Source organism: Rhinoraja longicauda, chromosome 9 (genome assembly GCF_053455715.1).
Source record: "Rhinoraja longicauda isolate Sanriku21f chromosome 9, sRhiLon1.1, whole genome shotgun sequence".
NCBI classification, from domain to species: domain Eukaryota; kingdom Metazoa; phylum Chordata; class Chondrichthyes; order Rajiformes; family Arhynchobatidae; genus Rhinoraja; species Rhinoraja longicauda.
The window spans coordinates 13,646,577-13,674,417 of record NC_135961.1 but is presented as its reverse complement, the minus strand read 5'-3'; the positions used below and the strand labels follow the sequence as shown (position 1 = coordinate 13,674,417).

At 39.4% G+C, this 27,841-nt stretch overlaps 1 protein-coding gene across 28 annotated transcripts in view; it reads left to right on the top strand.

The window, feature by feature from the left end:
- The window catches only part of nrxn1a (neurexin 1a), a 1,341,442-nt gene that overhangs the window by 324,991 nt on the left and 988,610 nt on the right, over positions 1 to 27,841 (top strand). The gene's annotated exons all lie outside the window — the stretch shown is intronic.

Here is a 27,841-nt window from a genome sequence, read left to right as displayed (position 1 = left end):
ATGAATAAATCAGTTTGTTTTTTCCACATTCTGTATCATGATGAATAAATCAGTTTGTTTTGCACAAGGACAGAATTTTAAGACAGCAGAAAAATATATACTTAAAAATAATCAAGTTATTCAAGCAAGCAAAATTTATTATTGGAAAAATATATTAAAAATTGAACTGCTGACTATAATTGTCCAACTAGAACATTGTGGTTTTAATTGTTGTCGGAAAAAAATACAGTGTTTGCTAGCTTTGCATATTTATGAAATTTGAGTAAGGTTAAGGGTTGTGGTGGTGCAGTGGTTAACAAATCAGGGATGAATGCCTCTCTTGTGTTTTTTGGTAGTTGTGAATATTTCCACCAAGACTAGATTTTGCTGCCTGAATTTGCCCTTGGGCCTAATTAGACTAAAGAAGTATGACAGCCATGAGACAGGTAGGCCACTTTCCGGGCCTTAAAAATCACCCAGCTCATTAAAGGGATGAGTACAATTGCAGTCCCTCCGGAGAGTCAAAAAAGTTGATGTTTTTTTTTGTTGCAGGGACAGAAATGGAAATACAATGTGATATTTTTAATCTGATTAACTGTTCAGCTTTAGATTAACATGCGCATATTTTTTAAATGATATGTCAACTGGTTTATTTGCTTTGCCAAAGAAATCTGATCAAGGAAATGGTATGTGTCACAAATTAGGTGAAAACATGTGGAAAATATGTGAATGTGTGAAGAATATTGCTTCAGGAATACAGGAATACAGGAATAATTTTAATGGTGAGATTTGTGTTAACTTGGAAAATAAGGTGCTGAAGTACGAGAAGAAAGATGGAGAAGTCTTGCCCTAGTTGGCAAAAACTCAGTGGGGAGTTAGATGAATGATTTAGTAGCTACCAAAAGGACAAGTTGTTTTATATAATCTGCCTCCAAACATGTAATATTATGAATATTGTCACTATTGCCATGAAAAAGAAAATTAACTTAATTTTGCAATGTTTGAACAGCAAGATTATTTTTCTTTGTTCACAAATAAATATATTAAGATCAATCTTAAAAATGCAACCTGTGTTTTGAGCCTGATAGCATTTACATGGCATCATTAGAAACATTTGCATGAGAATTTGATGGGATAGTTCGTTCCTGATTTGCAGCAGGTATTATTGGAGGAAGTATGGTTGCAAAGGCCTATGATGCTCAGAAATGTATACTGGTGCATTCTCTTCAGATTGAGATGGATGCAGCACCAGAATCTCAATTTTCATTTCCAGACCATTATGTATGCACAAGAAGTTTAATGCACAATTTGGGTGTGCACCATTAAAAAGGGAAACCAATGAACTGCAAAGATTTCCCTTAAAGAAACACAAAGTGCTGGAGTAACTCAGCAGGTCACTTCCGGTACCAGGTCTCCAGCCCTGCAGTTCATTGTTTCTAAGATTTTCCTTGTTGGGCTTGTCTACACCTGCTTTTATTTTTATTCATACATAGATTGTGAGTCTTCCTGGCAAGGCCAACATTTAATGGCATTCCCATTTATCACCGTAATAGTACTTGCAGAGTTGCCATCTTAAAGTGCTGAAGTCCTTCGAAGTGGCGAAGCTGCTCTTCAGAGCAAAGGTTGGGAATTTCTGGAATTATAGAATCATTGAAAAATATATGGCACAAAAAAGATGTTAATCCCACTGTCTGTGCCATTGATAAAGAATTATCAAACTAAGTGTTTAAGAAGGAACTGCAGATACTGGTTTACACTGAAGATAGACACAACATGCTAGAGCAGCTCAACAGGACAGGCAGCATCTCTGGAAAAAAGGAATAAGTTATGTTTCAACCAGTGATGCTGCCTGGCCTGCTGACTTATTCCATAATTTTGTGTCTATCTTTGAGTTACAAAACTAAGTTTCACTTCCATCATCAGGTCCAAAGCCCTGCAGGATATTACTTGTCTCTGTTTACATCCAAATACTGTTTATTGAAAACCAACAAACTGAAATGTGGGAAATCTGAACTAAAAAGGGAAAATATCTGAAGCATTCAACAAAGGTCAGACAGCATTAGTGGAAAATGATTAACATTTCAGGCCAAGGACCTTTGTCAGATCTGGGGAAGTGAGAAAATAAATCAGTAATAATTTGCAGAATCGGTGAGGAATACATAAATATCACTGAGAGTTAATCCAATGGCAAAACTGACCATTTCAGACAAAAACAGGGGATTAAAAAAAAATTCAACCAGATGGCTCTGAAAAAACAGCAGACTCTCCTTGGTGAATCTGGCCGTTCTCTCTATTTATTCTGTCTCAGCTATTTACCATGTTATGCAACTCAAACACAGAGCCAGTTTTGGATTCACTTTGCCATGTTGCCTTGGATCACATGGGCTTTTACTTTTTTGACCAATTTACCCTGTGGGACGCTGTCAACAGCTTGCAAAAACCTTTGCAGACACATCAAATGTACCACCCTCACTGATCTTTTAACCTCCTCAAAACATTCAGCTGCAAGTCTGATGTGACCACCCATTAACAAATCCATACTGATAGTTCCTGATCAATTTGTTTCTACTGAAGGGAATGTTTATTTTCTCCTTAGAATGGGACCCCCAATCTGCCCACGAGTGTGGTTAAACCGAATGGCTTTAATAATTTATTTTATCCTTTTCCTTATTTTTACATAGTGATGAAACCTGAACAGTTTTCCAACAGTTTCCAACCTCCGACTGAGAGAGATTTAAAATCTGTAGTAAGAGTCTCCACAATTTCAAAATATGTTTTTTAAGCCTGGGGATATTTCGTCTGGATTCGATGATTTATCCAGCTTCAAAGATTATAAATCTCTTAAAAAGTTTGTGTTTTACAATGTTTATGCCAACCACACTGCACACACAATGTTGATAGTGAAGACATGCTGACTCAAAATTAGTGTCCAGATTAATGCTGGTGATCTTCTTGGTTTCATTCTTTGATGTAATGGTTTGCAACCTAATGGTGAGCTGAGCCAAATCTCACAACAAGTTTGATCACATGGCTGATGATATTTCTTTCCTTAAAATGTATTAAATAAAAGTTTTTTTTAAAATGACAGTTCAATGTCCATTATTATTCCATCGTAATTAATGAAAAATAATTCATTGCATTTAAAATAACTCACTGCAGTGTGGGGATACATTATTCTTGACGTTGGGACGAGTAACCTCATAATATAGCCATTGTACTATCAATCCACTTGGTCAAAAGAAAGATTTTCCTCAATAGCTCAAGTTAACATAGAGATTTGTTTTTTTATTGAAACAATGAAAGCTCAATGAATGTAATTGGGTGGAGATTCCTGTGGAACCAGTGTATTCATTCCTGGGTCACCAAACCATTGATTTTTGTGACAGTATGCACCTTTAAAAGAGTTAAAAACTAGAATGATGTACAGCAACTTACAGCATTTTGTGAACTGTTATATGCGTAGCACTACCTTTTTTGTCTACAAATTAAAACACTGCACAAAGCTGTACTGAACAATTGAAATGGTGACTCAGATGATGTCACCTACAAATAGAGTGGTAAAGATGAAAGCTATGTTCTTAAATATTCCATATATCAGACGGACAGATTTTACTAAAATTTGTTCTTAACTGGTCAGAAAAAGCAGTTCGGGTGTAATGTTACTCAGCTGCTGAAGGATCCTAAAGTGATACCAAATTTTTAATTGTATTGCTCCCATATTTGTAGATTAGGGGTGAAAAGGTGATAGTTGTGTCTATTGGTGATAATCTTCAATGTGGTGTTTGGACAGTAACCGAATGGAGTAGATCACCCTGGCTTTAATTCACAATCAATACATTGAAAAACATTTGATTTTATAAAGAGCCGGTAATCTGTTTTACCGGGTCCCTGCCTGGGTGCTAATGTTTACAAATTCCTCCATCTCTGTTCATAACTGCAGTGAAAATTCTGATCTACTTTAATTGAATAGGATTACATTGTTTCTCATTCGGCAATTGATTTGAAATGGGCTGTCTCAACTCAACTAATGGACATCAATTAATTCTGTGTTAACAATCTCATTCAGAGATGCCATTAATATAATCTACGAGGAACGTGGAATAATTCCCACTACTAATTGAAAAAAAATGTTTTCTATTTCTTCTCATTTACCAAATCTGAACAGTGGGATCAGAGAACTTTAAAACTTATCGGAACATAATGTCTCTACATTTTGGTTGTATTTCTCCTGATCTCGCACTGTAAAATCAGCAGAACCACGAGAGAAATTATGGTTGAAAGTGGAATGATATTCTCCCCCACAATTGGGTGCAATTCACTTTTGTAAATATATAAAATCATCTTGCTCCGAGTTCTTATTTTTAATAAAAGTGGAAGAATGATGTCTCCCCAAATTAACCAAACAACAATTAACTAAGCAGAAATTTGATGTTGAATACAGATTCAAATTCAACAGCAACGAATTAGTGCCAACATGACTGGAACATGATGTTTTAATGCTTTGGCAACACGTAAATGTTCAGAATCTTCGTAATCAAGATGTGTTTGTGCCATTATTGGAAAAATGCTTTCGAGTTGAGTCCACTTATTGCTAAGACCTCTTGAGACCTGGAAAGCACCATACTGATTACAATGGGGAAATGAAGGGCATCTTGATTGCATGGAACATGAAAAACATGGCAAGGCAACGCAGATGAGCAAAGTGATGCCACCACCTCAAGGAGTACGTGAACTGGATTGTGTGTCTTTAGAGCAGAAAGGTAAGGAATGTTTACAACTGGCTTATTAAAGGGGTATGAAACAAAAAGGAGTTAAAAATGAAATGTTGCGCAATTATACAATTAGCTTTATTAATGTTAGAGAGTACAGTATACAACAGGGGATAAATTCCATTAGCCAAATAACCATATTTCAACCACAGATTTTTTTAGTCAGTAAAGAAGGAACAGTGCTTGATGTTCATTGTGAACAGTAATGTAAAAAAGTCATCAATCTCAATTTATATGTTATGGAAAAGAAAAGATTAGTTCCGGTATGGAGCAATGAGAAAACACTTTTGAAAGTAAACTTTAAGAACCAGAGCAATTGTTTAGCTTTTATTGAAGTATATGTTGTATATTTGTTTTCATACAAAAGGGAAAAAGGCAAACTTATTTGTTTCTGACATTTGTAGTGGGCATTTAATGGGAGAGTACAATAAAAGTATTCCCTACCATGGATATAAATATTATATTTCTATAAACATGATATGTGGTCAGTAAAAATGTAGAATTTGGCAGATCCAAGATCAGCTGCACCATTTCCATATTTTACCACCATCTGTAAATGGCAGATGTTCTATATAATGGTAAATACTGATAGACTTATTATTCTTACGTCAAAATCCAGATGCATATTTAAAGCTCAAACTAGTACCCAGTAAAAGGGTATGGTGCACAATATTTATTGTAAACTGAGTCACCAATTTCAATTATTATTGATTTGATGGTGTCATACAAAGTTTCAACATGGTCTGCATTGGAGGAGCATGAAATGATGGCACACATCATCTTAACAAGATGGACAATATATTAACTCAAAATGACTGTGTACGTTGCATAAATATAAAGAATACACAAATATTCAAATGTGTGCAAATAAGAAGTATCTTTATTTGACCATAATTTATTATCTCTTCTCTCCACAGAAGAAGGAATCCCAAGGCTACGTCACCAAATTTCACCCTTTATTCCACTTGCAGGTATTAATGCAGATATACACACCGTGGAAGAAATAAATGTTCACTCTTGCAAAAGCAAACACAAAACTAAACAACAATGGTGGTGAAGAAACAACCCCGATTAGAGAATGTTGAGATTCATCTTGTTATGAATGAAATCCAGGATATTCAAGAGTTACGCTGTGTTCGATGATGATACAACCCCACATTCTCATTGAGTCAACAGCACAAATTGACTAGCCTTTTACATTTCAAACATATTTGCCAGGTTCTTGCAAAAACCTGCTACAGTTACAATCGCAACATGGGTTTTTTTCCTACTGGAAGGCTGGAAAATCAAGAGTGCCTCTCTAATCCGCAGAGGCCACTGTTGTAAAATGGATCCCTTCATAGAGCTCAGCGTTTCATCTTGTCCAGTCCTTTTATAATTTTATATGTTTCTGTAAGATCCCCTCTCATCCTTCTAAACTCCAGTGAATACAAGCCCAGTCTTTTCAATCTTTCCTCGTATGTCAGTCCCACCATCCCAGGGATCAATCTCGTGAACCTACGCTGCACTGCCTCAATTACAAGGATGTCCTTCCTCAAATTAAGAGACCAAAACTGTACACAATACTCCAGATGTGGACTTACCAGGGCCCTATACAACTGGACATGTACTTTGAGACTTCACATCTTTTTAGCACATTGATTCTTTTGCTGGTACCAATCTTGATTTATTTCTCATATTTTTAAATAATAATGTCTTCAACGGATACTAATCAGTTTGTCCTATTCAAACCTGTCACTGCATTACAACCAACCACAAAGACAGTAACGGATGGATGAACAGTATCCACAGGCTTGACATAAGAATGAGTTAGCTAGTCTTTTATATATTGCAGAGGTTGGAAGCTGCTTTTTGCACTTTTAGCCAGTAAGCCTGGGGATGGGCATCATGGACTATTAAGCTGTGTAGGAAAATAACTGCAGATGCTGGTACAAATTGAAGGTATCATAAAATGCTGGAGTAACTCAGCAGGTCAGGCAGCATCTAGGAGAGAAGGAATGGGTGATGTTTCAGGTCAAGACCCTTCTTTAGACTGATGTCAGGGAGGGGCGGGACAAAGAAAGGATATAGGTGGAGACAGGAAGACAGTGGGAGAACTGGGAAGGGGAGGGGAAGAGAGAGACAGAGGAACTATCTAAAGTTAGAGAAGTCAATGTCCATGAAAAGGTAAAGATATTTAAAGTCCAAAAAGCACTCTGGGTGTTTCCTGAAAGGTTTCTGTGAGTTCTTGTTACATGTCTCTGTGGAATCTCAAAATGTATGCATTAATTTGCTAAATTAACATACCCACATATGACTTAGTGAAAAATGCTAACCTTCAACAGAATTGATCAGATTTGGGATTAGAATGTGATATTAAATTGATATTTTTCTTTTTGTTTAGTGCAGTGGTAGCTATTCCTTGTGCAGCAGTGAGCACACTTTATTTGGCACCAAGTCCTCAATGTCTCTTAGTTGGGTAAGATTGTCACTGTCAGAAGCGTTGAAGCCTAAGAGACCAAAACAGCAAAGATTTCCATTCTCAAGCATCATCATCAATGATAATACCAAAATGGTTCATTCCGTGACACTGTTTCTGATTGTCTTAAATGTATTTATTTTTAATGTGGTCTCCCAATATCATTGCCACAGCTAAATATGAGAAAATAAAACATGTAGTTTTATTTGCTATGATCAACTTAAACACTAATATGTACACCTATCATGAGAGGGATTACTTTACCTTAGTGAGGAAAATTGTGATTTATAAAGATAACTGCAGTTTAACATATGGCAATAACACATTCTGCAAATAATGTTTCTGGAAGACATCATGAATCAAATTTACAGAAATAAATCTTTGAACTGTCAGAGTGAAATGAAGAGACAGACATTTATTTCAAATAAATAGTAATGATAATATCTGATTGGAAGTTGTAGTTTAACTGCAAGTACATCTGTAGAATAACTGAGCAGAATGCAGATACATGTTATTAGATGGTCTTTCTGCCCTTGGTGTTTACAATATGACAGCTGTCACAACTATCAGAAATTATTTTCAGGGAATGCCATTGGTATTTTCCTTTTTCATTTTGGAACATGCCTGAGGTTCAGTAATGTAATAATGATATCTTGCTCACCCCAGATATATGCAGATTTGCAATGAACAAAAATTAGTGCTTTATTTGCCAAGCATTTCAAATTCAGATTCAAAGGGCAGTGCTGTTTATTGTATGTCCATGTCACTTTAATGAGTCTTGACAAATGGTCCTGAAGGAACAGGTAAAATTTCTTCGTAACCTACTGTGACTGGTAATAATCAGGTTGTTTCTAGGCAACCTGATCCTGTGGTTAGCTATTTGATGGGAAGTGTAAAGCTTGCAGGATTTGCTGCATGCTTCGAAAATATCTGAATGTAGTTGGCTGCACAGTGGATAAAATACTTCTAACTGCCTGTTTAAAGCCCGTGAGTTGAGCTGTTCTCATTAAAGCAGAAATGCACATGATTGCTGTAATAGACCAATATATTTTGGAGAATTTCTTTTAAAATTTTAATTATTTATTATTAAATTTGCAATATATCAACCATGATTTTTACACAATATTGCGATGTATGGCAGGTGCTCTACATCAGGTCTTGGGAATTTTTTATTGAATGAAAGGATTCTGACAACTAGCTCAAGTGAACTATGAAATGCTTAAGGTTCCTGTAATGTAACAAGAAAAATGGGTGAACATTCATTTTTGAACTTCGGAAAGAAAAGCGACAATCTGTTCTTCTTGAAGTAATACTGTGCCTATATAAGAACCACGTCTTATTGAATCACAGACTACTTCATAGATGGGGACAATTGGCGTCCTGCCTTTGGAGGTCTCCTGCCCTTTCATTGCAGCCCTGGAAATGTTTTCTTTGCAAGTACTAACCTGAGCCCCTTGTAAATGGCACGATTGGATTTGTCTCCACTGCCACAGCAACGCCTTCTGCATTTTAACTAATCGCTGTGGACACATTTTACACGTCAGTTTTGGTTTTTGCATCAATTATCTTAATTCTACATCCTTAGCCTCTTTACCTCACCATCAATGGAAGTAGTCTCTTTACTCTGTCTAACTCCTTCACAATGTTAAATATCTCTATCGCACCTCCGCTGTTCAAAGAAATCAACCTCAGTCTTTCCACTTTGTTAACATAATTAAAGTCCTTTGTCCCTTGAATAATTTGAGTAAATCTCATCTTTATCCTCCTTAAAACCTTCACAGCATTCTTAAAGTCTAGCATCTGAACTGGGCACGTCATTCCAGTTGTACCAAAATGTTTAAGGAAGGTTCATCGTTATTTCCTTATTCATGTAACCCAGCTACCTGTTTCAATCTTTCCTCTACCTTATTGCCCATGTCAGTGATATATGCACATATAAATTCATAGAGGCATGCAACATGGAAACAGGCCCTTCAGTCTAAATCTTCCATACAATCTAAAATCCCATTTGCTTGTGTTTATCTCATGTCCTTCAAACCATTTTTTATCCATCTTGCTGTCCAAATATCTTTTGAATGTTGTAATCTCATGGGAACCACTTTCTCTGGCAGTTCGTTTCATATACCCGCCACCCTTGGCATGAAAAACTTGCCCTTCAGATAAATATAAAATAAATGAAAATTATAGCTATTACTAGATAATGTGGTATTTTTTGATTTCATGCTTTCAGCTCCAAGCTGGCTCTTTAATAACAGTAAATGATGAGCATGTTATTAATACAAGTGGGGAGTTGACAAAACACATTTTTAAAAATGTTTGGCATACTTCAATTACTCACTCGGCAATGAATAGTAAATAATGTGAAAAACGGAAGGTGATTTTGTATTTAATGTTTGGACATCAAATCAACAGACCAGCTTTCCACAAATATTCGCAAAGTAGGCCTATTTTCATTTTTATTGTGCATTTAAAAAAATATCTCAGTTCAATTTTTTCCATGACAGTAAATGGACATTATGTATGGCTCCACATCAGGAATAGGTCTGCATTGAAATTCTGGTGGATGTGCTCCATTGAAAACCTAAGTTGTGATTAACCTAAATAAACTGAATATTTTACTCATTATTTTGACATGGGAGGAAACCATTTTGCCCTGAGTCCATATCAACGACTGCAAAGTAGTCATATTTTCACTGTCTTCACTGTCTCTTTCTCTTCACTCTCCATCCGCCCTGAATCCATTCTTGGCCACATGTCCATCATCTCCCCCTTGATTCTTTTTTCCACTTGCCTTCAATAAGGGGTAATTTGTAGGGGTTAATTAACTATAAGCACAACTCTGGAATATGGGATCAAATTGTAGCAAGCAGAGGAAATACATGCAGTCACAGAAAACACAAACAACACATGAGATTAAAATCAATCCAGCACCCTGGACTGTAAAGAAACTGTACTTAGCCTCCCACTTTTGGAGAGAGAACAAGAAACGTTTTACTTTAGCCTAAAAGGATTTGAGCAAGATTTTTGACAGTGTCTTACAAGGCATGCTAGTTAGAAAAATAAAGCCCAACAGATTGAAGAGTATGTGGAAATCCTAATGCAAGACTCAGTGGTAAGAAGCAGAAGGTAGTGTTTTTTTTTGTGAATGCAAGGCTGTATGTGAGTCGGGCTCCACAGGGCTCAATCCTTGGGTTATTTTAATGATATATATAAGGTTATAATTATAAAATTATGAGGTTATACAGTGCCCTCCATAATGTTTGGGACAAAGACCCATCATTTATTTATTTGCCTCTGTACTCCACAATTTGAGATTTGTAATAGAAAAAATCACATGTGGTTAAAGTGCACATTGTCAGATTTTATTAAAGGGTATTTGTATACATTTTGGTTTCACAATGTGGAAATTACAACTTTGTTTATACATCGTCCCCTCATTTCAGGGAACCATAATGTTTGGGACACATGGCTTCACAGGCCTTTGTAATTGCTCAGGTGTGTTTAATTGCCTCCTTAATGCAGGTATAAGAGAGCTCTCAGCAGCTAGTCTTTCCTCCAGTCTTTCCAACACCTTTGGAAACTTTTATTGCTGTTTATCAACATGAGGACCAAAGTTGTGCCAATGAAAGTCAAAGAAGCCATTATGATACTGAGAAACAAGAATAAAACTCTTAGAGACATCAGCCAAACCTTAGGCTTACCAAAAACCAACTGTTTGGAACATCATTAAGAAGAAAGAGAGCACTGGTGAGCTTACTAATAGCAAAGGGACTAGCAGGCCAAGGAAGACCTCCACAGTTGATGACAGAAGAATTCTCTCTATAATAACGAAAAATCCCCAAACACTTGTCCGACAGATCAGAAACACTCTTCAGGAGTCAGGTGTTGATTTTTCAATGACCACTGTCCGCAGAAGACTTCGTGAGCAGAAATACAAAGGCTACACTGCAAGATGCAAACCACTGGTTAGCCGCCAAAATAGGATGGCCGGGTTACAGTTTGTCAAGAAGTATTTAAAAGAGCAACCACAATTCTGGTCAAAGGTCTTGTGGACAGATGAGACGAAGATTAACTTATATCAGAGTGATGGTAAGAGCAAAGTATGGGGGAGAGAAGGAACTGCCCAAGATCCAAAGCATACCACCTCATCTGTGAAACATGGTGGTGGGGGTGTTATGGCCTGGGCTGCTGAATGTACTGGCTCACTTATCTTCATTGATGATACAACTGATGATGGTCATAGCATAATGAATTCAGAAGTGTTTAGACACATCCCGTCTGCTCAAGTTCAAACAAATGCCTCAAAACTCATTGGCCGGTGGTTCATTCTACAGCAAGACAATGATCTCAAACATACTGTTAAAGCAACTAAGGAGTTTTTCAAAGCTAAAAAATGGTAAATTCTTGAGTAGCCAAATCAATTATCCGATCTGAACCCAATTGAGCATGCCTTTTATATGCTGAAAACTGAAGGGGACTAGTCCCCAAAACAAGCATAAGCTAAAGATAGCTGCAATACAGGCCTGGCAGAGCATCACCAGAGAAGACACCCAGCAACTGGTGATGTCCATGAATCGCGGACTTCAAGCAGTCATTGCATGCAAATGATATGCAACAAAATACTAAACATGACTACTTTCATATTTCTACATGGTGAACCCAAAATATATAAAAATGGCCTTTATTAACATCTGACAATGTGCATTTTAACCGCATGTGATTTTTTTCTATTACAAACGTCAAATTGTGGAGTACAGAGGCAAATAAATAAATCATGGGTCTTTGTCCCAAACATTATGGAGAGCACTGTAAATGAAAAAGTCACACCATTGCGTATTAATTAATTGAAACCTTGTTCTGCGTGCTTTTGCTTACTGATACAACATTGTCTGTTTTTAATGTTGTTTGAGAGCACAGAAATATCAAGATTGCTAAATTTTAGTCTTTCCTCAAAGGAGTAGAAATAGCATAAAGTTATTTTACTTGTGGCAAATTCTGTTTAGGTTACCAGGTGGCATGAAAATGTCCTCCAGATGTCTCAAAGATGTTGTTTTACCTTGAGCATATGTCCAGGCTTTATAACAGTCCAGCTGTGAGTCCCAGTGGCACCCACTGATTATAGGTTTGATTCCATTTCACCTACTCATCATAGTTCATTAAAAATTGTATAGTATTATCACACTTGAAAAGATGAAAAACAAATGAGGAAAATTGCATAGCAATTTAAATATAACTGGATCTCTCATTTGATCTTATTTAGTATTTCTTGGTAGAACGCATGCAAAACAAGCCTTTGTTCTGCAGGCCTAGATATGTAATTGTTTCAAAGGGTCCACACTTTGGGATCCATTTATGCTGCAATAAATATGAAGAAGGTAACAACAGACAATATAACATGAAGCGGCCATTTCTTTCAAAACAAAGAAGCAACAAAGCAGCTCTGTGTGGTCAAGTAACAGAGAGATTATAATCTGCTGATTGTCCTGTGGTCTACATTTATTTAAAAAGGACATACATCTTTGAAATGTTGGTAACATTACACACATATGGATTTGAGTCTGAGAAATTCAATCACATAAACAGCAGCTTAATAAGCACCATGTGATTGATTTGCAGCAGAAAATCAATTGTGATATGCACTCAGGAACAAATAGCTCATGGAGAATAGCGTAAACTTGGATTGGCACCTGCACAGCCAATGTTCATCAGCACAAAGTGTATAGCTGTGGCACAAATAATAAAAATAGAAAAATAAAATTGGATTCTGGAAGTCTGAAATAAAATGGTAAATGTTGGAATTAAACAGCAGGTCAGACAGCATCTGTGTAAAGAGAAACAGAAGTACCATTTTAGGTGAAGACACAGGCATAGGTTGTTGTAATGCTGGAGTAACTCAGTGGTACAGGCAGCATCTCTGGAGAGAAGGAATGGGTGACATTTCAGTTTGAGACCCATCTTCAGACTGAGAGGACTGAGACTTCAGCCTGAAGAAGGGTCTCGCCCCGAAACGTCACCCATTCCTTCTCTCCGGAGATGCTGCCTGTCCTGCTGTTACTCCAGCATTTAGTGTCTACCTTCGATTTAAACCAGAATCTGCAGTTCTTTCCTACACATCATACAGAGGTAATGTCTGTCTACATGGAACACTTAAATGGAGGTGTCCTGAGATCATGTAAGTGGGCATTCGGTTAGCATTCAGAGTGGACCATTAACAGGTCTCACCAGCTGGAATATGCCTTGGAATGGCATGATTTTAATGGATATTCAATTGTGTGCAGACTTGTTGGGGACTCAGTGATAGCGAGTTAATTTCATAGATTTTGAAGATTGATAGGTACAAACCCTTCCTAATATGGCTGAATTCTGAAGTCATTTGCCTTTTTACTGCTTCAATCAGAGGTATTAATAATGGTTCTGCTGGGTTGCATCTTTACCAGGAACAGGTCAGAGGTCAATTTGACACAAGAAAAATCAGAAGGACTTTGGCCATGAAACCCTGTGCAATGAGTTTCTTCTGGGAGCCTGGACTGTACCTTGAGCTACCTGAGCACCAATGCATACAAAGGATAAGGTTTTCAAGGTCAACAATGATGGACTTTCGACAAGCAGCACTCTGTCCACATACAACCCAAGTAGACCGCTTTGTTTGGAACGTTGAAGGTCACCATCATCTTGAACACTTCATTCTGGACTATTTCTCGAAGTAGTGAGTGATATCAATCACAAATTGCAGATTGTAGCCCTCAACACTACATATGGAATAGGACAGATGAACTTTACATGAGAAGAGAGAAAGTCATCTTCTCAGTAATTGGAGAAGGTTCTCATCGAGTGAAAGACTGTACTCGGCAGCATTCTGTAATCCATCTGTGAATCAGAAGTCTCTGAATGTGTAGATTATGTATGACTTATTTGAAGAAAAGAAAACAATGGTCATAGAGCCAATAAACCTTTAGGATTCCTTTACCCGTGGGCATTCTGTAGTGCCCTTCACTTTTAAGCCATCATTTCAAATAGACATTTGTCTTGTGGGGCAAGGACTCCTACTCCAAGTGAAGAAAGTCATCTATATACTAAAACTCTCATTTGTTTGTTCCTGAACTACAGCCAAAACGGTACACGATAGCGCGACAATTTTAGGCCCACCTTACTGTCGTTGCTTTGGTGCTAATGGAAGAAGTTTCTTTGAAATCGGTGTTATATGTTTAAAGTTATTCACATTTTAAAGTTTAAATCTATCTCCTAGGGAGGGGGGAGGGAGGAAGGAGGTGGAGGGAGAGGAGAGAGGATAAGGGGGATTGAGGGTGATGGAGGGAAGGGGGGAGGGGGAGGGAAGGGGGAAGGAGGGATGGGGAGGAGAGGAGAGGGTGCTGCACCAATGCAGGAGAGGTTTGGGCCCAATGGGTCCACTTGGTCTAGTTATAATTAAAGCTACCAGCACTCCAATAGAGACATCCAAAAAGGTCCTCAACACATTTGGAAAGCTCAGGGGTGTCTGGACATTATCATATCTGGTCAAGAGGAGCCTTTCTATTGGCTGCAAACAATGAAGGAGATGACTGATGTCGATATATTCTGATTCTCTTGAGGGTCTCATTCAAGGTAGTTTATTGTCACATGTACCATTCCCTCTACATACCATTAATCCACATGAGCTGTAAGGGATTCTGTGCTTTAATGCCCCAAGGATATGCAGTGATGTGATTCTTTTGAAATCTGTTTTCCAAGTGTTTTTACTTGATCTACTTATACAGTGTGCTCCATAATGTTTTGGACAAAGACCCATCATTTATTTATTTGCCTCTGTACTCCAAATTTTGAAATTTGTAATAGAAAAAATCACATGTGGTTAAAGTGCATATTGTCAGATTTTATTAAAGGCCATTTTTATACATTTTGATTTCACCATGTAGAAATTACAGCTGTGGTATACATAGTCCCCCCATTTCGAGGCACAGGGCTTCACAGGTGTTTGTTATTGCTCAGGTGTGTTTAAATGCCCCCTTAATGCAGGTATAAGAGAGCTCTCAGCAGCTAGTCTTTCCTCCAGTCTTTCCATCACCTTTGGAAACTTTTATTGCTGTTTATAAATATGAGGGTCAATGTTGTGCCAATGAAAGTCAAAGAAGCCATTATGAGACTGAGAAACAAGAATAAAACTCTTAGAGACATCAGCCAAACCTGAGGCTTACCAAAATTAACTGTTTGGAACATCATTAAGAAGAAAGAGAATGGTGAGCTTACGAATTGCAAAGGGACTGGCAGGCCAAGGAAGACCTCCACAGCTGATGACAGAAGAATTCTCTCTATAATAAAGAAAAATCCCCAAACACCTGTCTGACAGATCAGAAACACGCTTCAAGAGTCAGGTGTTGATTTGTCAATGACCACTGTCCGCAGAAGACTTCCTGAACAGAAATACAGAGGCTGCACTGCAAGATGTAGACCACTGGTTAGCCGCAAAAATAGGATGGCCAGGTTACAGTTTGCCAAGAAGTACTTAAAAGAGCAACCACAGTTCTGGAAAAAGATCTTGTGGACAGATGAGACAAAGATTAACTTATATCAGAGTGATGGCAGGAACAAAGTATGGAGGAGAGAAGGAAATGCCCAAGATCACAAGATCAAAGCATACCACCTCATCTGTGAAACACGGTGGTGGAGGTGTTATGGCTTGGGCATGTATGGCTGCTGAAGGTACTGGCTTACTTATATTCATTGGTGATACAACTGCTGATGGTCGTAGCATAATGAATTCTGAAGTGTACAGATACACCGGTGCGGCACGGCCGCGGGACATCATTCTGCTTTAGTTAAACATTTTGTTCAAGATGGCCGCGCCGTTGTGTTTGGCTGCCTGCCACTTACGTGTTTCTTTTTTTTTCCTAATCAGATGTGCAGCACTTTGGTCAACGTGGGTTGTTTTTAAATGTGCTATACAAATAAAATTGACTTGACTTGACTTGACTTGACATCGTATCTGCTCAAGTTCAAACAAATGCCTCAAAACTCATTGCCCGGTGGTTCATTCTACAGCAAGACAATGATCCCAAACATACCGCTAAAGCAAAAATAAAGTTTTTCAAAGCTAAAAAATGGTCAATTCTTGAGTGGCCAAGTCAATCGTCTGATCTGAATCCAATTGAGCATGCCTTTTTTATGCTGAAGAGAAAACTGAATGGGACTAGCCCCCAAAACAAGCATAAGCTAAAGATGGCTGCAATACAGGCCTGGCAGAGCATCACCAGAGAAGACACCCAGCAACTGGTGATGTCCATGAATCGCAGATTTCACGGAGTCATTGCATGCAAATGATATGCAACAAAATACTAAACATAACTACTTTCATTTTCATGACATTGCTGTGTCCCAAACATTATGGTGTCCTGAAATGGGGGAACTATGTATAAACACTGCTGTATTTTCCACATGGTGAAACCAAAATGTATAAAAATACACTTTATTAAAATCTGACAATGTGCGCTTTTACCACATGAGATTTTTGGTATTACAAATCTCAAATTGTGGAGTACAGAGGCAAATAAATAAATGATGGGTCTTTGTCTCAAAATTATGGAGGGCATAGTATGAGATGCTTTTATCTTAGCTCCAGCCAAACAGTAAATGTCATGTGGAAAGTTTACGCCGACGATGAAGAGCGAATGAGAGCAGTCCTGAGGCTGGCTGGCTCAGCGTGTGACTGAGAGTTGAGTGTGGTGGATGAATGTTTGCTGTCAGTTTAGGAGAAGGCAGCCAATTTATACAGCACCAACTCGTGTATATTGCAGGGACTGTGGCCATGAACTGACCGAGAAAGCTACTGGAAGACAAATCACAGTTGCTAATATAGCCTCAAAAACCCTGGGATTCATGATATCCAGATTCATTATGGCAATTGTCTGAGCATATCTTGCTGTGGTCTCTGCTTCCAGTTCAGCAATAATATGTTGGAGGATCATCAACACAGCTGGAGTGGAAGCAACTACCTTCATCATCAAACACTGCACTGTATTTATGCCATGTTATTGATATGTTGTGAAGGATGCTATCCAAGCTCTGCACAACAAAACATATCGTTGGAGCTAGGCTTCACAAGTTCCTGGATATTTTGCACGGGCATTTGGTGAAACCTGACAATATCCCATGTACCTCTGAGTATCCTCATCAGCCTTTATCACAAGGTGGCAGCAGATAATAATTCCCTTATCATTACCGTGCCGACCTTTCAGTCCTTGGCCACTATTGCCAGTGTGAGCCGTACGCAAACTGGAGGAACAGCATCTCATATTCCGCTTGGACATCCTACAACCCAACAGTATGACCATTCAGCGCTCCAATTCCACCAGCAGTCACATCTTCCCATCTCCACCACTTTCCACTTTTTGTGGCGGACACTCTCTCTGCTGCTCTTTGATTCACTCTGAAAGCACTTTCCCCTGTAGTCGCAGGAGGTGTCAATGTCCCTCCCTACAACTCCTTTCCTACTTCTTCAAACCTAATCTACTGCATTTGGTGCTCCCGATGTGGTCTCCTTTACAATGGCAAGACCATGCAGACTAGACAACTGGTTCGCCGGAAGGGTGGGATTCAAAAGGATTTGTCATGAGCACATCGTCACTCGCAATGATTTCAGATCCATTGTATGTATAAGAAAATAACTGCAGATGCTGGTACAAATCGAAGGTATTTATTCACAAAGAGCTGGAGTAACTCAGCAGGTCGGGCATAGCTAAGTCTATGATTCTTCACACCCTCTCTGAGCAAATGATCTCAAAGCAAGTGGCTAAGCTCATGAGCTGCAAGTAAATTGAAAGATAGTTGTACTATTCAGCATATGTGTGTGGAGGGGATGGGGAATGGATGTGAAATGATAAACATGGTTGATTGACTGTAAATGTCCATGACATGGTGGATGCAAGTGTGATCATTGGAGTAGTGGAAAATAAATGTGTATTAGTACATATATTAACAGAGCGGCTTGTGTGACAGTCCAAGCTCAGACCACTTGATCATGGTCCACAACTCCTTCTAGCACAGGTATCGAGTTCTTGAGGCTTCATTTCAGATGTTGATCTCTCTGGCTTGTTTTTCACTGTCTTTGACCAGATTTGGGTTGATTGCTTCTTATGGCTTCTTCTCGCATGCTAAACCTTAGGGCAGCACGGTGGCGCAGTGGTAGAGTTGCTGCCTTACAGTGCTTGCAGCGCAGGAGACCAGTGTTCGATCCCGACTGCGGGTGCTGTCTGTTCAGAGTTTGTGTATTCTCCCTGTGACCTATATGGGTTTTCTCCGAGATCTTCGGTTTCCTCCCACACTCCAAGGACGTACAGGTATGTAGGTAAATTGGCTTCATAAATGTGAAAATTGTCCCTAGCATGTGTAGAGTAACATTAATGTGCGGGGATCGCTGGTCGGTGCAGACCTGGCGGACCGAAGGGACAGTTTCCACGCTGTATTACTAAACTAAATTAAACTAAACTAAACCATCTTCATTTGTTATTCTCTGTGAGCAAAATCTTACGGTTAGTATCCCGGTGCTTATTATTGATCCAGCGCGTATGTTGCTAATCCTCTGTGCAGTGATTCACTGGCTGTGTATTAGCCTCTGACAACGATCAGATGCAAAGGTCACAGCTTCAAACATAATGTCAGAAAAGGCAAGATTTACATCAGATGCACATATCTCACAAAAGCACGCACCCAACACATGCTAACAAGGAAACAAATGGATTTAGCATTTCCAAAATACACATGCTGTGAGCAAAAGCTTTGTGTTAACAACTTCAGGGCAAACCATGTGGGTCTCCTGTGAATCTTTTCCTCAACGTTGGAAAAAAGTAGATGTTTTTTGGTAAGCAAATGATTAAAGAGTTATCACAAATAAGTGGCATTACAAAGTTGAGGATGCTATCAGGTCAGCCATGATCTTACTAAATGTCAGAGCAGACATGAGGAGCTGCATATCCTACTCCTGTCCCCAGTTTGTACAGTTCACTGGTTATTTGTTAAAAGCATTTTCATATTCATTCATTTATATGAAGATCTACAGGCAGGCACATGTAACATGTATTCTTTAGAGATGCAAAAGAAAATGTGCCATTATTATTTGATGATTTATAATGTAATTCTGGGAACTTCCTCTTGACATTTAGTTCTATTGTTGAGTTTATAGACGATGCACATTCTAAAAAGATCACATTATGTTCTGGATGTTTCCAAAGTGACAGAATTAAGAAGACGTATTTGGAAAAATATGATTTTTTGATAATGATTTTGTTCTCCCAGTCTGACCTTTCTGTCATGGGCCTCCCCCAGTGCCATAGTGAGGCCCACCGGAAATTGGAGGAACAGCACCTCATATTTCGCTTGGGCAGCTTGCAGCCCAGCGGTATGAACATTGACTTCTCCAACTTTAGATAGTTCCTCTGTCCCTCTCTTCCCCTCCCCCTTCCCAGTTCTCCCTCTATCTTCCTGTCTCCACCTATATCCTTCCTTTGTCCCACCCCCCTGACATCAGTCTGAAGAAGGGTCTCGACCCAAAACGTCAATCATTCCTTCTCTCCCGAGATGCTGCCTGACCTGCTGAGTTACTCCAGCATTTTGTGAAATAAATACCTTCGATTTGTACCAGTATCTGCAGTTATTTTCTTACACTTTGTTCCAATTTAAATATATTTTTGGTTAGGTCATTTGAATTTAATTAGTTTTAAAAAAATAGCATGTGAATGGGAAGAATCATGGGTGATTGGAGGGATTTTTACATTGTAAGTATGCACTCCAAGGGAATCAGATTTTTTTTAAGCTTTTTGACTGTTTGGTGACAATGGGATTGATTTTCTGCTCCATTGTGCCTGTTTTTTTGGCATTCAGTGGGCATTGCTGATTAGAGGAATTGGACAGAGCTCTGTTATGTCAGATCTTTGATTTTACATTGTATCCGATGCCACAATTGCAATTTTAATGGTTTGAAGATGTGCCTGCCTATTTGTAGTTGTATACATGTATGCAAATGAGACCTAAATAATATCACCTCATGAACATGATTTTCATTCATTTCTACCTGATTAGGCCTCTTTCCATTAATTATACAAATACATTGGTTATCACGATTACTGGAGACTGAGCCTCCCCCTTCCCAGTTCTCCCTCTATCTTCCTGTATCCACCTATATTCTTCCTTTGTCCCGCTCCCCTGACATCAGTCTGAAAAGGGTCTCGACCCGAAACATCACCTATTCCTTCTCTCCTGAGATGCTGCCTGACCTGCTGAGTTACTCCAGCATTTTGTGAATAAACCCCTTTGAGCTGTAAACAGACGTTGGTTTGAAGATTCTAACAGAAAGACTATGTAATTGCACAGCCATTTCATGTGATTTATTTATGTTTTTAACCTTTATTTTGTTTCATCGGGGACTTCTTACTAATCTAATCGGCCCAAACTCAGTGTTGCAGTTAAAAAAGGGATTAGGGAAGGGGAAGAGGCTGGGGGAAGAGATGGCAGGCCTGTTGGTGTATGGGCAAAGTTTACTCTGTGATCTTGAGAAACAAGGAACTGCTGATGGATTATTGAGAAAAATGTTGGAGTAACTCATCAGGTCAGGCAGCCCCTCTGGAGGGCATGGATGGGCGACTTTTCCGGTTGGGATCCTTCTTCAGTCTAATGGTAGTAGGGGGAGGAAGTGAAGCAACAACTCTTAATCTGACCTACCACACAAGTGCACCTCAGGCCTGTGTGTATAACCAAACCCCTGCTCTATTCTCTTTACCATACTGAATTTGGGGCAAAGCACAGCTTCAATATCATCTTCAGTAGTATAAGAAAATAACTGCAGATGCTGGTACAAATCGAAGGTATTCACAAAATGCTGGAGTAACTCAGCAGGTCAGACTGAAGAAGGGTCTCGACCCGAAACATCACCCATTCCTTCTCTCCCGAGATGCTGCCTGACCTGCTGAGTTACTCCTGCATTTTGTGAATAAATACCTTCGATATCTTCAAATTCACTGACAGCACCACTGTTGTTAGCTGAATCACCGGTGGCCATGAGTCAGTATACAAAAGAGAGACAGAACACCTACTTGCGCGGTGCCATCAACAACGACCTCTTGCCCAACTTCAACAAAAGCAAGGAAATAATCAACATTAGAATGGAGAAGTCAGAAGAACAAGCATCAGTTTTTAATGGTGGATTAGCAGAGGAGAAAGTCAGCAGCATCAAATTCCTGGATGTTAACATCCCAGATCACCTTTCCTGGGTTCAGCACATACTGTAGACGTTATCACGAAGAAGCCAAGTCAGTGCCTGTACTTTCTTAGAAGGAGAGTTTAAAGGGATTTGTCACATCACCAAATACTCTGACAAATTTATATCGATGCACGATAGAAAGTATCCTAACTAGTTGCATCATGGCCTGTTATGGCAATACCAACACACAGGAACTCCAGAGGCTGCAGTGAGAGGTGGGCTCAGCCCAATCCATCATGGCACAGACCTCCTCTCCAATAAAAGCATCTAACCGAGACGGTGCCCCAATAAGGTGGCATCTGTTATGAAGGAACCCCACTATCCGGACCATGCACTCTTCTCGCTGCTGTTGTCGGATAGGAATTATAAAAGCCTTAAGTCCTACACCATTGTGTTCAAGAACTACCTCTTTCTTAGAACCATCAGCTTCTTCAAGTGGCCTGGAGAGCTCTAATTCTACTTCAGTGACATAGAACACTATGGATGACCTCTTGCACTACTGTGGGCTTGTCTCTACTGGTGGTTTTGCACAAATATATTGCTTTTGCAGTATTTTTCTATTCATGTTGTGTCTAATATGTACACGGTTTATGTCCTGTGTGTTACCTGAGTCCATGTGCCTGATGGAAGCAAGATTTTCATTATAACTGTACTTTACTGTACTTGTGCAGATGACAATAAACATGACATGCTGCTGCATTGTGTTTCCACCCTTTTATAACAACTCCACATTATTTACCACAAACATTTTTGCATTTTCTAGTTCCAGATCTCAAGTCCATTGACAGAAAAAAAATGAAGTATATTACTCACATTTAACATTGCATGCACTAATTCAGATATCAGTGTCCCGTAAAGCTCTAAGAAATGGAAACAGGGATTCCCATTTAATTCCTTGAGCTAGCTGTGTTGTTTAATCTCATGGTTGCTTCAACTTTTCTCAGTCTAATTTCAAAGATGCTGCAGCATTGGGAGTGAGTGTTGCTGGAGGGGAATGGGAAGTTTTTGGCAGCCGTGCTTCTGAAAAGATCTGACTTGCAATTGTTTTGCTGCCGGCAGAGAGGTGTGCCGAACCCGTCCTTATTCTTCTGTCATTCCTGCCCTTCCATCTAAAAGTCTTTCATTTTATTTAGTTTGATAGGTTTTCCCTTTGGGATTGCAAATGTCGGTGTTACGCAGCAGACAGTGAACGTGGTCCAAAGATATAAAAAGACATAGATCAGCTGGAAAGATGTGTGGGGCAGTGGCAGATGGAATTTAAACCAGACAGGTATCAGGTAAAGCATTTGGAACATCAAATGATGGCAGGACATTTATAAGGACCTTAGAAATGTTGACAGAGAGAGAGACCTTGTATGCAAGTTTATTGTTCCCTAAAAATGGCAATGCAGCTAAATAGGGTAGTGGTGAAGGCATGCCACAATAATATTGTCATTGGCAGAGACATTGAGTATGAGAGTTGGGATGTCAGGTTGCAATTGTACAATACATTGGTTAGGCTGCACTTGGAGTATTGTGTACAGTTCAGATCTCAACTACATGAAGGATGTGGTAGCAGCATTAGAAAGAGTGAAGAAATGATTCACTAAATACCGTATGTTACCAGGAATTGGGAGCTTTAATTACAAGGATAAATTGGAAAAGGACGCTAAGTGCTGGAGTAGCTCAGTATCTCTTCTCTGGAGATCCAAAGACGTACAGGTATGTAGGTTAATTGGCTTGGCAAATGTAAAAATTGTCCCTAGTGTGTGTAGGATAGTGTTAATTTGCGGGGATCGCTGGGCGGCGCAGACCAGGTGGGCCGAAGGGCCTGTTTCCGCGCTGTATCGCTAAATCTAAAAAAAAACAAAAAAATCATGGATAAGTGTCGCTTCAGGCCAAGACTATTTCAGACCTGGTCCACCGAGAAATTGGAAAAGCTGGGTTTGTTCTAACTGGAACGAAAAAAGTTGAGGAATGACCTGCTGAAGATTTATAAACTTATGAAGACAATTTATAGGGTAGATGGTCAGAGTCTTTTCACATGGCAGTAGGTTCCAAACCTAGAGGACAGAGATTCAAGGTGAGAGGGAGAAATTTAAAAAAAGATTCAAGGGCAAGTTGTTCACACAGAGTGGTGTTTTTTAACGGAACAAGCTGCTAGAGGAGATGGCGGAGACAGGTACAATTGGTACTAGACAGGAAAGGAAAAGAGGGATACGGGACTAATGTGGGGAAATGGGATGAGCATGGGTAGGCATCATGGACAGAATGTACATGTTGGGCCAAATGCCCTATTTCTGTGCTGGACAAGTCTGTGAATCTATGATGCTAACCAAAGACTGTACTGCAGTACACCTCCAGCTTTCTGGAATGTCTTTTCTGTTCCGATTCCACACTTCATCTCTCTAACTTTCCTCAGAACCAGAAAAAAATAACCTGGCTGAAAGAAAGGAGGGATTGAGGGTCATCATTGGATGAAAGTCTCATGGCAATTTTGGGGAAATTTGATAGCAAGGTGCTCTCCACTTCAGTTAGATGGCTTCTCAGAATTTCTTATTCCTGTTTTCACAAAATATATTTTTCTCTGAGAGACATTTGGTCAGCAACTAGTGCCATGTCTAGTTACCTATATTTTTTTCTGATGGCCACGTCAGTGTGCATGAAAATAATTGTCAGTGAAAATAAACAATTTTTTAACCAATGCAATCCAGGGATTAAAGTTCCTAAGCTTAAAATATACCCAAATTGTAAAAATAAAATCTGGGCTATATTGATGCCCATAGAAGATGACTCATCTTTTGATGGACTATGGATGTTGCTGCATCTATGAAACAATCTGAAAAAGAGTCCGGACCTGAAACATTACTGATCCATGTTGTCCAAACGTGTTGCTTGACCACGAAATATTCCTGCACTTTGTGTATTTTTTCATAAACCAGCATCTACAGTTCCTTGTTTCTCTCTACGTTCAATGGTATTGGACAGAAACTTGCAAACGTTGATTGGGAGAGGCTGTGTACAGGTGAAGGGATATTTGGCAAGTGGAAGGCTTATAAAATTGAGATAGGGAGAGTTCAGGGTCAGCTGGAGTGAAGGCTAAAGCTGCAGGATTAACGAACCCGGAGTGAGAAGGGAGATTGAGGCTCTGATCAAGAAAAAGGAGGAAGACGTCATGTGTATTGGTATTAAAGTATAAAACAATGTGCTGGAGGAACTCAGCGGGTCAGGCAGCATCAGTGGAAGGAATAAAGAGACAACGTTTTGCACCAGAACCCTTGGTCAGGCTGATTGGGAGGGGAGGGTGGGGGGGGGGGGGGGGGGGGGGGGGAGGGTAAGGATAGGGGGTGGGACAAAGCCTGACAAGTGAGAGGTGAAGGGAGGGGTTGATTGGAAGATGAGTGGAGTAAGTGACAAAGGCTAGAAATGGAAAGGAGGCAAAAGGGTATCAGGTAAGGGAAAAATCCAAGGTGAGCTAGCTGATAGGATACAAAATTAGCTCGGTGATGGGAGAACGAGAGTGATGACGGAAGGTTATTTTCTAAGATTGGAAGCGTGATTAGCATCATGCTGCAAATATTAGTGCTGGTTTCACTGTTGATTGTCATTTATAATAACAATTTGCATGAGAATATTGTTGGGATTGTTAGTAAGTTTGACGGACTATAGGTGTTGCTGCAACTATGAAAATTACCAGCCTCCTCACAAACTGTTGTTCATTGAACCATTCTTGTCATGTGGACACCACTGGGATCAGGTAACCCTCTGATTTTCCTCTTTCTGCTTCCACAGCCGACAACTGCATGATTCCGATCTGCTGCTTCTTTCCCAGTTACATGGCATTTCAAACAGGACACCCCCATTGTATACAGGCAGAGGTTTGTCAGCAAATCTGTTCAACAAACCTCTCGAAGTGCCACCATTAAATATCTTACAGGACCAGCAGCCATAACTCAATAAAGCAAATGTAAAAGTTTAGCAATTAAGATAACAGACTAATTATCTTTTTCTGAGTGGAAATTATACATGCACTAAATTTTGTTGAAAATGTGCATTGATTGTTTCTGTTCATTATTTTGGTGATTACTTTAAATCAATGAACAGGCAGATAAAGCTATTTAAAGTAATATTTGGGTCATAAACAAGATCCTAATTTGCAAGCTGGTGGGTATTAATGAATTCCAAATCTACACATTGGAGTTCCAAATGGAGATCTGGCACTTATTTTAAATTTCCTTTTTAATTTGTGGAAACAGCAGGGCTCATTTAATATTCCTCCTCAAGAAATGAGACACGTTTTTAATTAAGATCATTGCAGAAAGTGTCTCAACTGAAATACAATCGAGTGTCCCAGTTGCATATGAATATTGCTGGAAAGTTGGTAACGAGCCTAAAAGCAAACTGCTGGAAGAAATCCAGCAGTTCAAGCAACATCTCTTGAGGCAAAAGAATGGTCGACATTGTGGGTCAAGTCGTTGCATCGAGACTGGACTCTCCTGAAATGTGAATCATCACTTTGCCCTCCGGATGCTGTTTGACCTGCTGTATCTCCCTGCAGTTTGTTTTTTGATCCAGCTTCCCACACCTTCAGTCTCTTGGTACTTGGTAAACAGCCACCTTCATTCACCCATTTGAGAACGTTTGAATTAGCAATCTGGCATCTTAACATTTCTGGGTGAACCTCTTCCATTAATACTTTGCTCACTGTTAGCCTGAAGAGAAAAACAGAAGAGGGCCTTAAAGGTATAGTAAAGGTATATTTGTGGGAGCTGAAGAAGCTTCAGAATTACTTTGGTCTTCAACAACAATATCAGCCTTTACTGCCCCCGGTTTTCTCATTACCATGCAAAGGCTCCTCCAGTTATACATCCTGTGTGAGAAACCTCCTGGATTGTTCAATATTGCATTAATCCAGAGCAGTTGAATTCCTTCAGGTGCCTATTTGAGCTGCATAACAAGATGTGAGTGATAGTCTTGGCAATTGGAATGCTCCAATTTTACCATCAAAGCTTCTTCAGACAACATTTTTCTATCGTTCAACTGAAAGGTAAAATTCACTATTGTATATTTTTGCAGAAATCCATAAAACTATGGATTTCAGCCCAGAGCTTGTGGGGGGGGGGAGGGGGAGCAGTGAAGGACAGTAAAAGGAACCCGTCCCATCCAAGCTTATTATGATAAATGAATGATGTAAGTAGACTGAGTTTGTCCCAGTTATGTTATTTTATGAAAACAAAATAAAGATATGTTGTCTATTTAAAATTGGCTCCATATCCCCAAAATAGCTTCCAAATAGGCAGCTATTTTGGAAGAGAGAAAGTCATACAGCACAGAAATAGGTACTTCAGCCTGACTTGTTCACGCTGAACAAATGTTTATCTAAGCTAGCCACATTTGCCTGTGTTTGACCCCTATCATTAAAACTTTCCTGTCCATGCACTTGTCCACATCTTTTAAATGCTACTTTTGTACTTGCCTCAACCACTTCCTCTGACATCTAATTCCATATACTTACCAGAGTCTGTGTGGAAGAGAAAAATTACCCCAAGCTTCCTAATAAATCTTCCTCTCCCACCTTAAACCTATGTTCTTGAGTTCTTCTTTCCCCAACCCTGAGCTAAAGACCACATGCATTCACCCTATCAATACCTCGATGATTTTATACATCTCTATACAATCACCCCATGTCTCTGACACTCCAAGGAATAAAATGCTCGCCTTCCTATAACTCAGTCTCTCAAGTCCTGGCAACATTCTGATAAATCTTTGCTGCATTTTTTCCAGATTAATTGTATACTTCCTACAGCAGGGTGACCAAAACGGAAAACAATACCCCAAGTACAGCCTCATCAGCAACTTGCACAATTGCAACACAACATCCCACCTTTCATATTCAATGCCTTGACTGATAATGGATAGCATACCACACACCTGCTCCACCACCCTGTCCACTAGTGGCACCACTTTCAGGGAACTATGTACTTGTACTCCTAGATCTTTCTTTTTTACCACACTCAACAACACCTGACCATGTACTGCAGACAACTACCCTGGTTTGACTTCCCAGAATGCCACACCTTGTACTTTTCTGGATTAAACTCCATTTGCCATTCCTCAGTCCACTTATTCCGCTGAACAAAATTGCTTTGCAATACTTGATAGACGTATTTGCTGTCTTCTATATTCCACATTTTAGTATCATCTGCAAACCTGCTAATCATGCCTTATATATTCTCATCCATGTCATCGATATAGATGACAAACAACCATGACCTTCAAAAGGCCACAAAATGCTGGAGTAACTCAGAAGGTCAGGCAGCATCCCTGGAGAACATAGATAGGTGACATTTCAGGTCAGGGAGGGAGAAAAAAGCTGGAAGAGGGGAGAGGCCGGAACTGCGTGGCAGGTAA